Below are 13,849 nucleotides of genomic sequence, written 5' to 3' on the forward strand. Positions count from 1 at the left end.
GAACAGCAATCAGGGGAGTTGGAGGCAAGATATCCTGAAGTAGTGGGGAGGGGATCTTAGTTGGGATAAGTGGATAACATATAAGTGTGATTATATGACTGATTAAAAGTAAATAATTGCAAACATAAGTGCTTTTCAGATGATTACAGGACAGTTACAAGATAATCACAAGAAATATTTTACTGGGGACATGCTATTAAAATTGCTTTCTGAAGCATGTTTTTTCCTGAGGGTCCATTGTGAAAAAAGGTTTGTCAATAATACTGTGCATCCAGACCATCCGGGCATAGGCTATTGACATCCTGCACCTGTTTGACCACAGAGGAAAGAACCTCTGGGAATAGGCTGCCACATCATGCATCTGATTGACTGCAGAGAAAAATATATTTCCTTTAGGGTATATGGTTAAGTCAGCACAAAGGCTAAAATTTTATTGTAGCTTAAAGAAACCCACTCATTCCTTAAAATGAGATCAAGAACATTTATTTAGAAACAGAAGAAAAATACATCCAAATGCAAGGAGACAGCAACCCATATAAATGAGAACTAGTAATTCCAATTAAAAACATCTGACAAAGGTAGATATAGTCCATGGAATAAATAAATTATAACACAGTATTTGATTTCAGAAACTAATTATAGAGGTTTGTAATCATAGTCATCTATCCTTCAGGTGGGAGCATAAAACATCACTGGTGGATATTGGAAAAATTTTAACCAGATGTCTGAGGAATTTATGCAATCCTGTCCTGGTACCAGGAGCACTTTTCCCTGAAACAACTTGTTAAAAAGAACCCTTTCATGTTCTGAGAAATTTTGATAAAGCCAACTTCAAGACCCTTTCAGTCAATTCTCTTTATTACTTCTTTATCATGAAGAAATATTTCATGATATTTCGACCCTGTTCTGGTTACCTAGTTCTGTTCTGACAAGAATGCAAATGGGATGGGCTTAACAAACAGGAGTTTATTCTCTTACAGTTTGGAGGTTTTAAGTCCAAGTTCAAACTGCCAGGCTCTAGAGGATGGGTGAAAGGCCCTCAGCCATGAGGTCCAGCTCTGCCTCCTCATCCTGGCCCACTGGGGCTAGAGGCTTTTCTTCATTCAGACAGATGCTGTCTGCTGAGGCGGAGAAGCCCAAGGTTGACAGGGAAAAAGGCACAGACCCAATGTTACCAAACCACATGGCAAGCCATTGATTTAAGTCCATTGAAAGTCCCAAGGTCAGCATAGCATGCCAGGCTGCTGAACAACAACACAGCTACATGCAGGGTTCAAGCATGCCATAAGCTAGAGACCATTCCCCAAGGCTTCTCTTTATAAACAGGAAGCAGACCATATTCTCTAAGGCAGCTACTCAGCTGCTCACAGTATATTCCACCATGGAGTTGATTACCAGTCTCATCGTTGGGGAATACAACATTCAGCTGCCCAGCCATTCAACCAGGCCCAGCCAAGTTGACACACAAACTGCACTACCACAAGCTCACTTTATAAAAAAGACAGCTGTGTCAAGATACCTTTCCTTAGAGTCAATTTATTTCACATTGCCTTGAACCTAGAGAGAAATTACTTCTTAGTTTTTATGGCTTCGAACTAATAACATAACCAGATACTGAGAGTTTCTGAGGGGTTTGCATTGACTGCAGTTAAGTAAATATAAACTTCCGGGCAGGCAGACAAACAAAAGGCCAGTTTCATTCAGCAAGAACTGAGTTTAATTCAAGCATTTAGTTTTGGTCAAAAGATTTTATGAATTTCTCCTTTACAACTCCTTTCTCTTGCCCAGGGATTTCATGGACCATCTTCTGATTAATTTAAGAAATAACTCTCTGGCATAGACTCAGTTGAAACTGCCATTGGCTATGCTATCTGAATTAACAAGCATTTAACTTTTACTTTGCTATAAGGGAGTTCTCATCTTCAAGGTGAGCATGTTTCATGTCTTGCACAAAGAAATAACTTATCTTCTGCAAGGTGACTGTTAGGCAACTATGGTTTCTCTTTCTTCACTATGCTATTATAAAACTCTTAAGATAGTTAGGAGGATACTTAGTAATTCAAAAAGCCTCATGACCTTACTGAATGATTAAATTAAACTCAGGATTTATCTAACTCATTAGAGATGATCACTGCCTCCACATACATTAGCCTTTTCATGGGCATCAAGTTGCTTCTCTGAGTCAAAGCATTAGCTGTTACTTTCATATAACACTTAATAGTGCCAACTATAACATCTATTAACATTAAACCATGATACTAGAGAATACCTGCTCCATTAAGCACCCAGCTAAATATAACAGAAAAAGAAAAGCCAGTTTGGTTTGGAACATGAAGCTAGATGGCTTTCTGGTGTATTTTTGTAATATCATGTTCTACTGCTCTTGATGTATGAATCCAGGTGAAGCATGAAGTATTAGCTATAGCACGCAGACCCCTCCTTCCTGAGTCAATAAGAAATCTAAGGCAATTCAATTATCTAAGAATATCTTAGCCTATGAATTTAATGATTTTTCTTGAGCAATCATAACATTGGCTACATCAGCAGGTATTTGTTCCATTTTATCTGAGATATTTCTACTAGTGCATCCCAAATCTGAAACTCTACTTCATGATATAAGTGATCTTATATAGGACAAAACAGCTTCTGGGTTTTCTGTAACTGAGATGAATCCATAGCCTATACCTCTCTTGCATAGGCTTGACAATCTTGGATTGACATGGTGGCTGCGATGATGGGCTCAAGTATAGCAGGGATTGTGGGGCTGGTGCGGGATCGGGCAGTGTTTCGTTCTGCTGTGCATGGGGTCACTATGAGCCGGAAACAACTCGACGGCACTTAACAACAACAACAATTTGTAATTGAATTGGCAATGATTAAATATCTTGGCACTTATTATGCCAGTATGAGTTATTACCTGAAATAACCTGAAATATATAATAATATTACCTGAAAGAGAGATGGTTTCATTTATTCTTTCAAGCTCATTTTCTGTCAAGAAGTTGTTACAAATATACAGTCCTCCTAATGTTAGCCAATTCCACATCTGAGCACAAAAAGATGTTTGTTTGTTTGTTTTCTCCCTGTACTTGTGCTGTTAAATTTCCTGAAAAGGCAATATTCCAAAATATGGAAAGGATATTATATGAAATTAAATGCTCATTTTTGCAGTCTAGAAGACTCCAGGATACTTATGAATGACTTTTAACTCTAATTTGTGTTCAATTGAAACATGGAACCTGGGGTTGAGTTGGTATCCCAAGGGAATGCCACAGTCTTACATGTATGGCTTGCCTGCAGGTGATGGTAAAATTAAGAGTAGCATGGGAACAAAACTATAGTTTATAGGAGAAGCTAATGAATCTGAGTATTCATGTATTGTTTGGGGCTAAGGATGATGGATCTAGCACTCAGTAAAGCTTATGGATCACATAACTGCCTGAGCTAGTTTAACAAAAGCATTTTTGTGCCAAGAGTTAATGGAGCTGCAATGAGCAGTAATGTGGACAGAGAATGTAAAACAGGCTTCATAGTGGAGAAACACAACCCAAAATAGATAAATAAGGGCTAGTAGAAGAAAGAAAAAAAAATGTGTTTGTTAGGAGCCATCAAATAAGTTCCAACTCATAACAACCCTATAACAGAATGAAACATTGTGTGGTCCTGTTCCAACCTCATAATCATTGTCATGTATGAGCCCATTGTTGCAGCCATTGTGTCAATTTGTCTCATTGATGGGCTTCCTCTTTTCACTGATCATATACTTTACCAAATATGATATCCTTCTTAAGGCACTGGTCCCTCCTGACAATAAGAACAAAGTACAAGAGGGAAAGTCTTGTCATGTTCACTGCTAAGGAGTATTTCAGCTGTACTCCTTCCAAGACAGATTTGTTTGTTTTTCTGGCAGTCCATGACATATTCAATATTCTTCACCAACATTATAATTCAAATACATCAATTCTTCTCCATTCTTCCTTATTCATTATCAAGCTTTTGCATGAAAATGAAACAATTGAAAATATCAGAACTTGGATCAGGTGTACCTTAGTCCTCAAAATTTGCTTTGTTACACTTTAAAAAGGTCTTTTTGCAGCAGATTAGCCCAGTGCAATGTGTCATTTGTTTTCTTGACTGCTGCTTACCTGGTCATTTATTATGGATTCAAATGAAATATAATACTTGACAACTTGAATATTTGTTTATCATGATGTTGCTTATTGGTCAGTTGTGAGGCTTTTGTTTCCTTTATGTTGAGGTGTTATCCATACTGAAGGCTGTAGTCTGCTCTTCATCAGTAAATGCTTTAAATCATCTTCACTTTCAGCAAGCAAGATTGTGTCATCTGCATATTGCAGGTTGTTAATGAGTCTTCCTCCAATGTTAATGTCATTTTCTTTAAATATTTCACCTTCTAGAATTATTTTCTCAGCATAGAGATTGAATGTGTATGGTGAAAGGATACAACCCTGATGCACAAAGGTGATTTTACACTATTTAGTATCCTCTGTCCTCTGTTCTGTTTGAACCTCTGCTTCTTGGTCTATGTACAAGTTCATTATGTGCATAAATAATATCAATGCCAAAATCAACTGCAGTGGTGAAAGGCATAAAAAAGCTACTGACCAAAAAGGATGAATATAATTACAATTCCAATGATAAAAATATGCAATGTTATTTTAAAATTCACTTGTCTTACTAAATTAATCTATAATTGGCCTTAATAACAACTGGTTAATGGAATGTAAATGGTGGAAACAATTGAAAAAAGTTAAAAAAAGTGTTCATATAGATCTTAAATCCAGTCAGTTCACAAGGAATACAACTAGAAATAATATTAATGTAAAAAGATCTGTGTACACAAGAGAAGAACAATATATCAAAACACGGAGTTATATTCCATAGCTAAAGTCTAGTAACAAAAGAAAAGGACTAGAATAATCAGAAAACAAAATTCTAATACTTGTAAACCAAAAAAAAGTAAACTCACTGCCATTGAATCGATTCCAACATATAGTGACCCCCATTGGGTTTCCAAGACTGTAAATGTTTATGGAAGTAGAGTTCCCCATCTTCCTTCTAGAGTTTTAAATTATTTACCATTCTAAAAGTATAAGTTTCTAGAGCAAAAGATATTCGAAAGGTAATGGGAATTAAGCAAGGCAATACTAATTGTAAAGTTTCCATCAAGTCATAAATTCAAATTAAGCAAAAATAATTATGATAATTAAAAGATAACACCACACTAAGTCTGATCATTAAAGCCATCAAAATATCCACAGCTGATAATTATGATTCTGGTGACTAGAACAATTCAAAAGGATTAAAGCTCTCATTTAAACAACTTTATTTCAAAGTTTTCACTAGAAAAATATAGCAATTCCTAACCCTAAAACAGAAAGAAAATGAGTACAAATTTTACTACAGGCAGTTTCAGGTCAGGTTCGGAGATCTTAAGAGAACAGTCTCCTTAGCTGTCATATACTTCTTTTCTTGACAATATTTAAGTGTTAGTTTCCAGGCCTTCATGAGGCTTAACAGTCCATTTGAGGGTTGGAACTTTCTTCACTTGGGATAAATTAATACAAGATCTGACTCCATGTTATTTGGCAGAACAATAATTTGTGAGTAATATTAAATAAGGTCCCTTCCACTGAAATTCAAGGAATCCTTTAATTGATGCCTTTTCTAATAGATATAATCTCCAGTTGAAAGAGGAGAGGTAACAGGCTTTCCACTGTATTTATTATTAAAGGCATCTTTATGAAGGATAACATACTATCTGGCATAATGAATCCAGGATTGACAATACTTTAATAAATTGTCTTGGTTTAATTTTGAATTTTCAATAACTACTGAATATGATAAATTCACTGGGCAGCCTGTTACAATTTCTCAAGTAGTTAATTTATGAAGGCCAAAAGGTATGGCTTTCAAATTCATTAACACCAACAGGAATGCATTTAGCCAAGCCAATCCCATGTAAGATATAAATTTTATCAATCAAGTTTTTATAATTCCATTAGTTTTCTCTACAAGTCCAGAAGACTGGGAGTTATGAAGACAATGGAGTCTTTGAAAATTAGGGAAAATATCAAATAGCCTTTATCGCTTGTCCAGTAAAATGGTTTCTCTTGTCACTGAAGAGGACAGCTGGAACTAACATGGAAATGATATTTCCTAACAGTTTATTTGCAACAAAAGTTGCTGTGACATTTTGACAAGGAAAGTCCTCAACCCAATATGAATGTCTGCAAATCATAACTGGTACAAATTTATAACCATTTACATGTGTTAGCTAGATAAAATCTATTTGCCATTGGAGCATTGCTCCATTGACAAAGGATATTTTCCAGGTGGAGGCTGATAATGTTAGGCAGGTTAAATTCTGAGGAGACATAACATTATATGATTATTTGGACCACACCCTTACAAAAATGTCCCTAAAATACATTTTTTATTATGATTATTGTCTTCTTCCTTCCCAAATATTCCTTCATATGGAAGATGGTTGCAAGAGGAATATGCAAATCATTGGGAACAACAGGTTTGGTATCAGGTCCTTCCTATACAGAAGAATTGTTGTAAAATTTACAACCTTCTTTTATCTATTGTGTTATTTCTAATTTGGAAGCATGTTTCTGATGGCAGGTAAATCATGCCAAACTAGAGGGTCCCATTTAGGGTCTTCAATCAGTATAACCTTGACTATTCCAAAGATTTTTCTGATGCATGTTTTATCATTTTAAAGGCATATCTATTGTCTGAAAGAGTATAGTGACTGAAAGATATACGTGGGTGGCTATGGCTGAAAAGTTTCCCCAAAATGTCTTTCCAACAAACTGACTACTTCTTGACAAGACATATTCCTCATGTCTGTAAGACAAGTTCAGAGTAAGGGAACATGTAAACAACCTGGCAGGACAGGTTTATCGTCAGTGCATATCCACTACCATGTAGTTGAGTCCTGATAGTACTCAGCATATCACCAGCCCTTGACTTCTTCTTCAGAAGCTATTTGTTTGCATTTGGTAAGGACTTTTTTTAAAAGTTAAGAAATTGAGAAAAATTAAAAAGACATGAACTCAGCTTTGTTGTTGTTATGTGCCGTCGAGTTGGCCCCTACTCATAGCGACCCCTCCTTGGTTTGCCGAGGCAGTATCACTATGGAAGTAGATTGCCCAACCTTCCTGAACTCAGCTTAGCAAGATATAACTTAGCACATCTCAATGTTATCAAATGTTTCAAAGGATATTTTTGTTTTGCTGTGGTTTTTTTTTTTTTTTTTTGCCCTTCTTCTCATTTCAATCATGACCAGGACTGTCATGGTTGAATTGAGTTGAGTCCATTTTATTGGCTACATTAGCTAATGAACTTCCTCTAATTTCTTCTGTTTCAGAATGTTTTTAGGTTGATGGCCCTGAATTTTAAATATTATGATCTAAGAAAGGAGCAAGAGAACTTCTAGGAGATCAGCCACCAGAGGACAATTTTTAATTTGGTTTCTGGATGATGTCAGAAACATTTTTTCTATAACATTCTAATATCATGAACAATTCCAAAACAATACTTCAAATCTTTGTAAATTGTTAAGGATTTTCCAGAAGCCAACTTGCAAGCCTAGGGAGTGAAATCAACTCAGCTTGTTGGGCTGAAATAACATCAGATAGTGGGCACCATTGTAGTCATAGAAATAGTACATTCATCTTGATAATGAAAACTAGGGGAATATGGTTTTAAGATCTATCAATGAAAATAATCAAATCATGATTGTTAAGGGAAGTTTCCTGTAAGTCTTATCTTGAGGTAAGTAATTGGTCTGTTAAATTGAGGCAGTCATGAGAGACAATTTCAAAATCACCAAGTATAGGCAACAGGATTAAAAAAAAAAACGAAAAGCCTCACTACCGTTGAGTCAAATCCGACTCATAGTGACCCCTCCTTGGGTTTCTGAGGTGGTATCACTACGGAAGTAGATTGCCCAATCTTCCTTCTGAGGAGTGGCTGGTGGGTTAATAGTCAAATGCCTTAGGCACTATACCACCAGAGCAACAGGATAAGTAGATTTGAAGAATTAATGGTGTGTAACCTAATGTTTTATGCAGCTAAAACTAAGGTTTCATATGAGGTTACACCATTGCCTGAAGAATGTTGAGTTCAAGAAAAATTTAAGGTTGTGACTACAGCATGGGTAACATATGTGGCTAAAAATTTCTGACATATAATATAAGCTGTGACTTCTACCAGCTGGACAGTGGCTGCAACTGCTCTAATGTATGGGTGATATCTCTTAGCTACTGGAACTAATTGTAAGATATAATGTCCTAAAGATTCCTGTTGACCTTGACCCCCATGTGAAGACCTCCAAGTAGTTTCCAGCTATTTCTAGGACATACCAGGAAAAAAACAATTTTAATTGGGAAATCCTAATCCTAGGGCTGTGAGAAGTAACACCTTTAAATTAGAAATTCATGCCCTCAGTAGACAGTTTAAATGGGTCAGGTGTGGGTCCCTTTAAAAACTGACAGAGCATCTAGGCTATTAGGGATAAATTAGGAACCATGCCAGACAGTAGCCACAAACCCCTTATAGCCCTCTCAGCTACTTCTTAGTGGTAGAGCTAGGGAAAGCCAGAATTACATCCTTCCTTTTGGAACATGGAAACTCCTTGCTGAGATAATATGCCCTAAATATTTTACTGATAGTAGAGCCAACTGCAGTTTTTCCTTGAACACTTTATGCCCCCTAGCAGCTAGAAGGAGCTCTGGTGATACAGTGCCTAAGACATTTGACTGCTAACCAGAATGTTGGCAGTTCAAACCCACCAGCTCCTCCATAGAAGGAAGTCTGGGCAAATCTTCCATAAAGATTTACCCCTTCAGAAACACAAAAGAGGTTGCTATGAGTTGGAATTGACTTGATGGCAGTGAGTTTGTTGTGGTGTTTTTTGGTGGTTTTGTTTTGTTTTAGAAGCTAGATACTATAATAGTTGGATACTGTCTTTTAAACATGTGTCTAATTAAAAGGAATAGACTAACATCATCAACATATTGGAACAGAGTGGAGTCATTGGAAAATTGTAAAACTTGAGAAAAGTAGGTAAGATATTCATTATAGCTGTGGGGCATAATTGTCAAGGTAAATTGTTGATCAGCCCATGAAAAAGTAAATATGTATTGGCAACTTGTGTGAAATGGGATACTGAAAAAAGCACTCCAAAAATCTATTTTGGGGCATTCCTGATCCGAGGCTGTGATGGTTTCTAAGACCAAGTTGTTGGTGTTAAGATTCCTTTACTTTAAGTTTTGTTGAGATTTTATGCTAGAAGGTGTCTCAGAATGTCTTCATCACATTTTGCCAGTAGACACAGGAAGGATTTAAGTACTGACATGATTAGAACCAAAATTGCTGGTAGGAAATCACTGTGCCAGAAAGAAAATAGACATAAGGAATATGAATGAAATAGACACATTTGTTTGAAAGATGGCAACATTCCAATCTTGGAAGGTAGAATTATTGTTCCATTAGATGAGACATCTCAAGAGCTTGTTACAGATAAGACCAATTTCAAGCCAACATCAACTAAAACTGTCCTACATGACCAGCAAAAACAAACGTTAAAAAAATACAAAGAAGAAATGCACCTCCAAAAATTGAAAGAGCAGAGAAAGAAAGCTAAATGAGGAGTATTTAAAGTGGGTCTATAGACCTGGTATGCCTGGTTTTCTTTTGTCTCTTTCAAAACTGAATGGTGTGAAAGCTGAGCCCAAAAAGGCTATTTCATCTTCTGTACAGATTACAAGGTCAAAGGCCAAGGAACAAATTGAGCAGACTATTGATAAAGGGAACATTCAAACAATCTAGCTGAGTCAAAGACCAACTTCTGAAAGGAAAGTGTTGGACAAAGAGACAAAAGCTCTACAACCGGTAGTCCCCACAGCAGTGAGAATGAGTCAATCAGCTACTCAAGCAACAAACCAAATTGCCAGAACTGTCTCATCTACCACTAGAAGAAAGCCAGTCACAAGAACTACTAAAGGTATTGAAATAGAAAGAAAATCACAAAATAAATGAAGACCTGTCAGAAAGATAAAAATAAAACCTGATAAGGACATTTCTTTTAAAGTTGATAATGAAGAAAGTACAGTGGATTCACAAACAAGAGCAACAAATGAAATGGATCCAGATGAAACTTTATCAAAAGAGGAAAATTTACCTGCAAAAAATGAAAGGGAAGAGTTCCTTCACACCTGAAGATTTTATGTTTCAGTCACTGGATGGTGACTGAACAACATCCATGATTCCCAGCAGAGCCAATACTTTCTTGACATCTAGTTACATTTGGGCTCCTTCCAAAATAGAAGCTGATAAGACTGAAGAAACAATGAATAAAAGTTTGGCACAGAAATGTGGAACTCAGTCTACTGAGACAGTACAGCAAGATTAAAATATAATACAGTGTCCTGTGGGTTCTCCAACAGTTTGGAATAAAAAACATATCTTAAATAAAAATGAAGCTATGACTACAAATTAAAATGGCCTCCAATTACTTGAGGTAAATGAAGGTCATGTAACTCACCACCACTTGATATTTTAGAAATGGTCTTCAGTCAAAGACTGAAAAATTAATTTCATGCTACCTTGAGTGGGATAAGATGCTTAAATTAGACATTCCAGATGATACTAATTCATCTGGAAGATCTTATTCCCACAACAGTCGGTCAAACAAGACTTCTTATGAAGGAAAGATTCAAACAATTTGAAGTACTGGTGAATGACTGTGAATATAAATGAGGTGTAAAAGAGACTACTTGTACAGATCTGGATGGATTTTGGATATAGTTAGTTTTCAGATAGATTATTTACATCAAATATTCAACAATGGGCAAACTTGAGGTATCTAGATGGCAACACAGTATTATTACAAGCAAAAAGTCATTTGGAAAAAAAGTTGTTTCAAATATGTCAAGTAAACCAAAGCAGGACAATGGTAGAAGAATTGCAGCTAGAAATCACCTCGCTACCATTTAAAATGCAATGAGAGAGAGAATTCACCAGGAAGAACATGATGAGGCAGCGGGCTTTGTAACACCAAAGGAAATTGATAAAATAGTGTTTGATGCTGTATTTTTCAGAATTGAAAATCCACTTAAATCATTCTCAGGACCCAATCTCTTCTGTGCATCTTTCTCAAAGACTTAGAACACCTAAATCTGTCAGCAAAGCTGTATCTCAGAGCAAGGGTGAAATGAACCTTCTAAGACAAACAGCACCAGGGACTCCTGATCCTCAGAGTACCAAAGTGAACATATTACTGATAAGACATTGCTTTCAAATATTTCTGAAAACAGGAACAGCATGGTAGTAGATACCCAGTGTCCTGGATTACAGGATTTAATTGAAGTAAACCATGAAACAAATAAGGTAAACTTTGAGATGGATTGTTTACCAGTGCAAGAATGAATTTACTTTTACTTGCTGGTGAAGTGGCAGTTAATAATTAAAAACATGGAAGAAATTTCAGATGTTGTGGAAGGAATGGAACAGAGTTCTTCCATTATAGCACAAGATGTTTTGATGAGCAGCCCCGAGAAACATGTACCAACCACTACAAATTAACATCTCACAGGAAGAAGAAGCTAAAATTTCTTTATGTCAATCAGTACTATTTGATAACAAAAGTATCACTACTGAATGCCATCTTCTTGATTCACCAACTGTAAATGACAGTAACTCATTTGCTCAGATGAGGAGGAGATATCAGGAACATCCCAGATACATTTCCTTTGGGGGTAAGCTGATTTCCTCTTCACCTCAAAGGTCCCTTAGTGGAGAACAACCAGAACACTGAAGTTAAAAGTAAATCCAAATGTTTTCTTCATATTATCAATGCTGTGGTACTGTCTTAGAAATATTGAAAATTTGAAGAATACAAATGTGTTAATATCTATTCAACCTATTTATATATTGTCATGTAATGTTTTAATATTCCATGTTCATCAAAGCATTTTAGATATCAGACTGTTTCTCAAGGGAAGTTGAGATATCATATATTATTAGCCACACAAAATGCATAACTTAAAGCTAAGTGTACTTACTTAGAAATAATGGAGCATTCTTCAGTTTAATCAAAATGTAAAATTAAACTTTGATAAGAATATTTGAATCTATTGTACTCTTAATTTGAACCCTTAAATCTGTTGAACAGCTGTTGAACAGCTTTATGCATTGCATTTTCCAGTGTATATTGACTTCTTTAGATGAGCTTTCTATATTCTTAAGTCATTTATGTGCTGTGGTTTAAATGATTAAATTATTGAAGTTGCCATTAAAAAATCTATTATGGTAAAATGAATAGTTTGAGGAGGAATATTAGACAAAGGAAATGGAGGTTAGTTACAAAGGATAACTATAGTTAAAACCTCATAAACCTTGCATAAACTGTCATCCTTCTTCTCTGATTTCTTTACAGGGAAAAGTGGAGCATTACATGAACTAATGCAAGGGATTATAAGTCATTTCTTTATAAAACTTTGGATTACTGGGTTAGACCTTTCCTTACTTCCTTCTTTATAGGGTATTTTGAGACCCCAGGCAAAGGCTTAGAATGATGTATTAGAACTTTGATGGGTTCAATTAACAAAACATGACCCACACCTATGGAAGACATGGCCCATAATGTTTCTGGAACTGTCAAAGGTCAATCTGGGTGGCATTTGGCAATCTAATGAGAGTTGACTGAGTGTCCTAGAGAGGGTAGGAGTACTCCTGCCTGTCCAATACTGGAAATGAAATTAGTAGTTGTGTGAAGATTGTCTTCCTGTGAAGACATAGTAAGTCCCAAAAATAACACAAACTTTCTTCACTTTCCAAAGTTTCTCTCATCTTAGGACAAGAAGCATCAGGTATCTCTAAAAACATTTCTCCCTGTTCAGCAAATTGAAAATATAGGTCCATTTAGATAGAAGTGCCTACTTCGTAGGTTAACAGGAGTAATTTAGCTTAACAAAAATGATGCATGTATCTTATAGGTCCTAAAGAAATACTACATGGCTGAGAAAAAGTTAGAATTTGATTCTAATTTCTAATTTACACAATTTTAGAAGTTTTATTACTCTGGGATAAAGGATTTTTCAAACATGTGGGATTCAAAGCTGACAAAGTAGCTCCTGTATTGATTAAAAACTTACAATTCTCTGCTTTTACTCAGAGAGTACTTTCTCCCTGATTATTTAAAGCCACTATCAGACAAATCCCCATTTGATCACCAGACTCGTGTCAATCTGTTTCTACTGGGAGAGAGCATAACCTATCTTATTTTTAATTTAGTACATCACCATTTAAAATATCCTAGTTTCTTACAATACGAAAAAAAAAAAAAAAAAAAAAAACCTGGGGCTCCTGACTTCTATTATCCTTCAGGTTCAAGTATCGAACACATGCACTCTGGGAGTTTGCAGCTGCTGAAGCAGTAAAGCTATCAGTTTATCTTGCTTCGCTTTAGTTCTTCGCTCATATGAAAATGGAACAACAGAAATGGGAGGATCATCTGTATGTTTATACTGACATTGTAATTTTTGCCTTACCTCACCTTGTTTGGATACTGTTTCTTATTGGGAAACAAAACTTTTTTTTATTCTATTTTTGTTAGAGCCTTTCTGGTGTCAATTCATGAAAGGCTTCCTATTCATTTTTCCAATTTCAAAACCTTTAGATTCCAATTGGCTGTACAGAAAAACTCATTTTGTTTTTCATTTCAAATATATCCCACAAAAGCCATAGATTTTCAAGACTCCCCAGCTTAAAATGATGCCAGTGAAGATGGCGGACTAGGCACAAGGACTGCACA

At 35.9% G+C, this 13,849-nt stretch overlaps 1 pseudogene; it reads left to right on the top strand.

Annotated features, from left to right (window-relative positions):
* The first annotated feature begins 9,338 nt into the window (after positions 1-9,338).
* Positions 9,339-11,851, top strand: LOC103208309 (annotated as a pseudogene).
* The last annotated feature ends 1,998 nt before the right edge of the window (positions 11,852-13,849 follow it).

The sequence above is a fragment of the Orycteropus afer genome, unplaced genomic scaffold, assembly GCF_000298275.1.
Source record: "Orycteropus afer afer isolate SDZICR_OR568_19922 unplaced genomic scaffold, OryAfe1.0 scaffold00423, whole genome shotgun sequence".
Taxonomy (NCBI): domain Eukaryota; kingdom Metazoa; phylum Chordata; class Mammalia; order Tubulidentata; family Orycteropodidae; genus Orycteropus; species Orycteropus afer.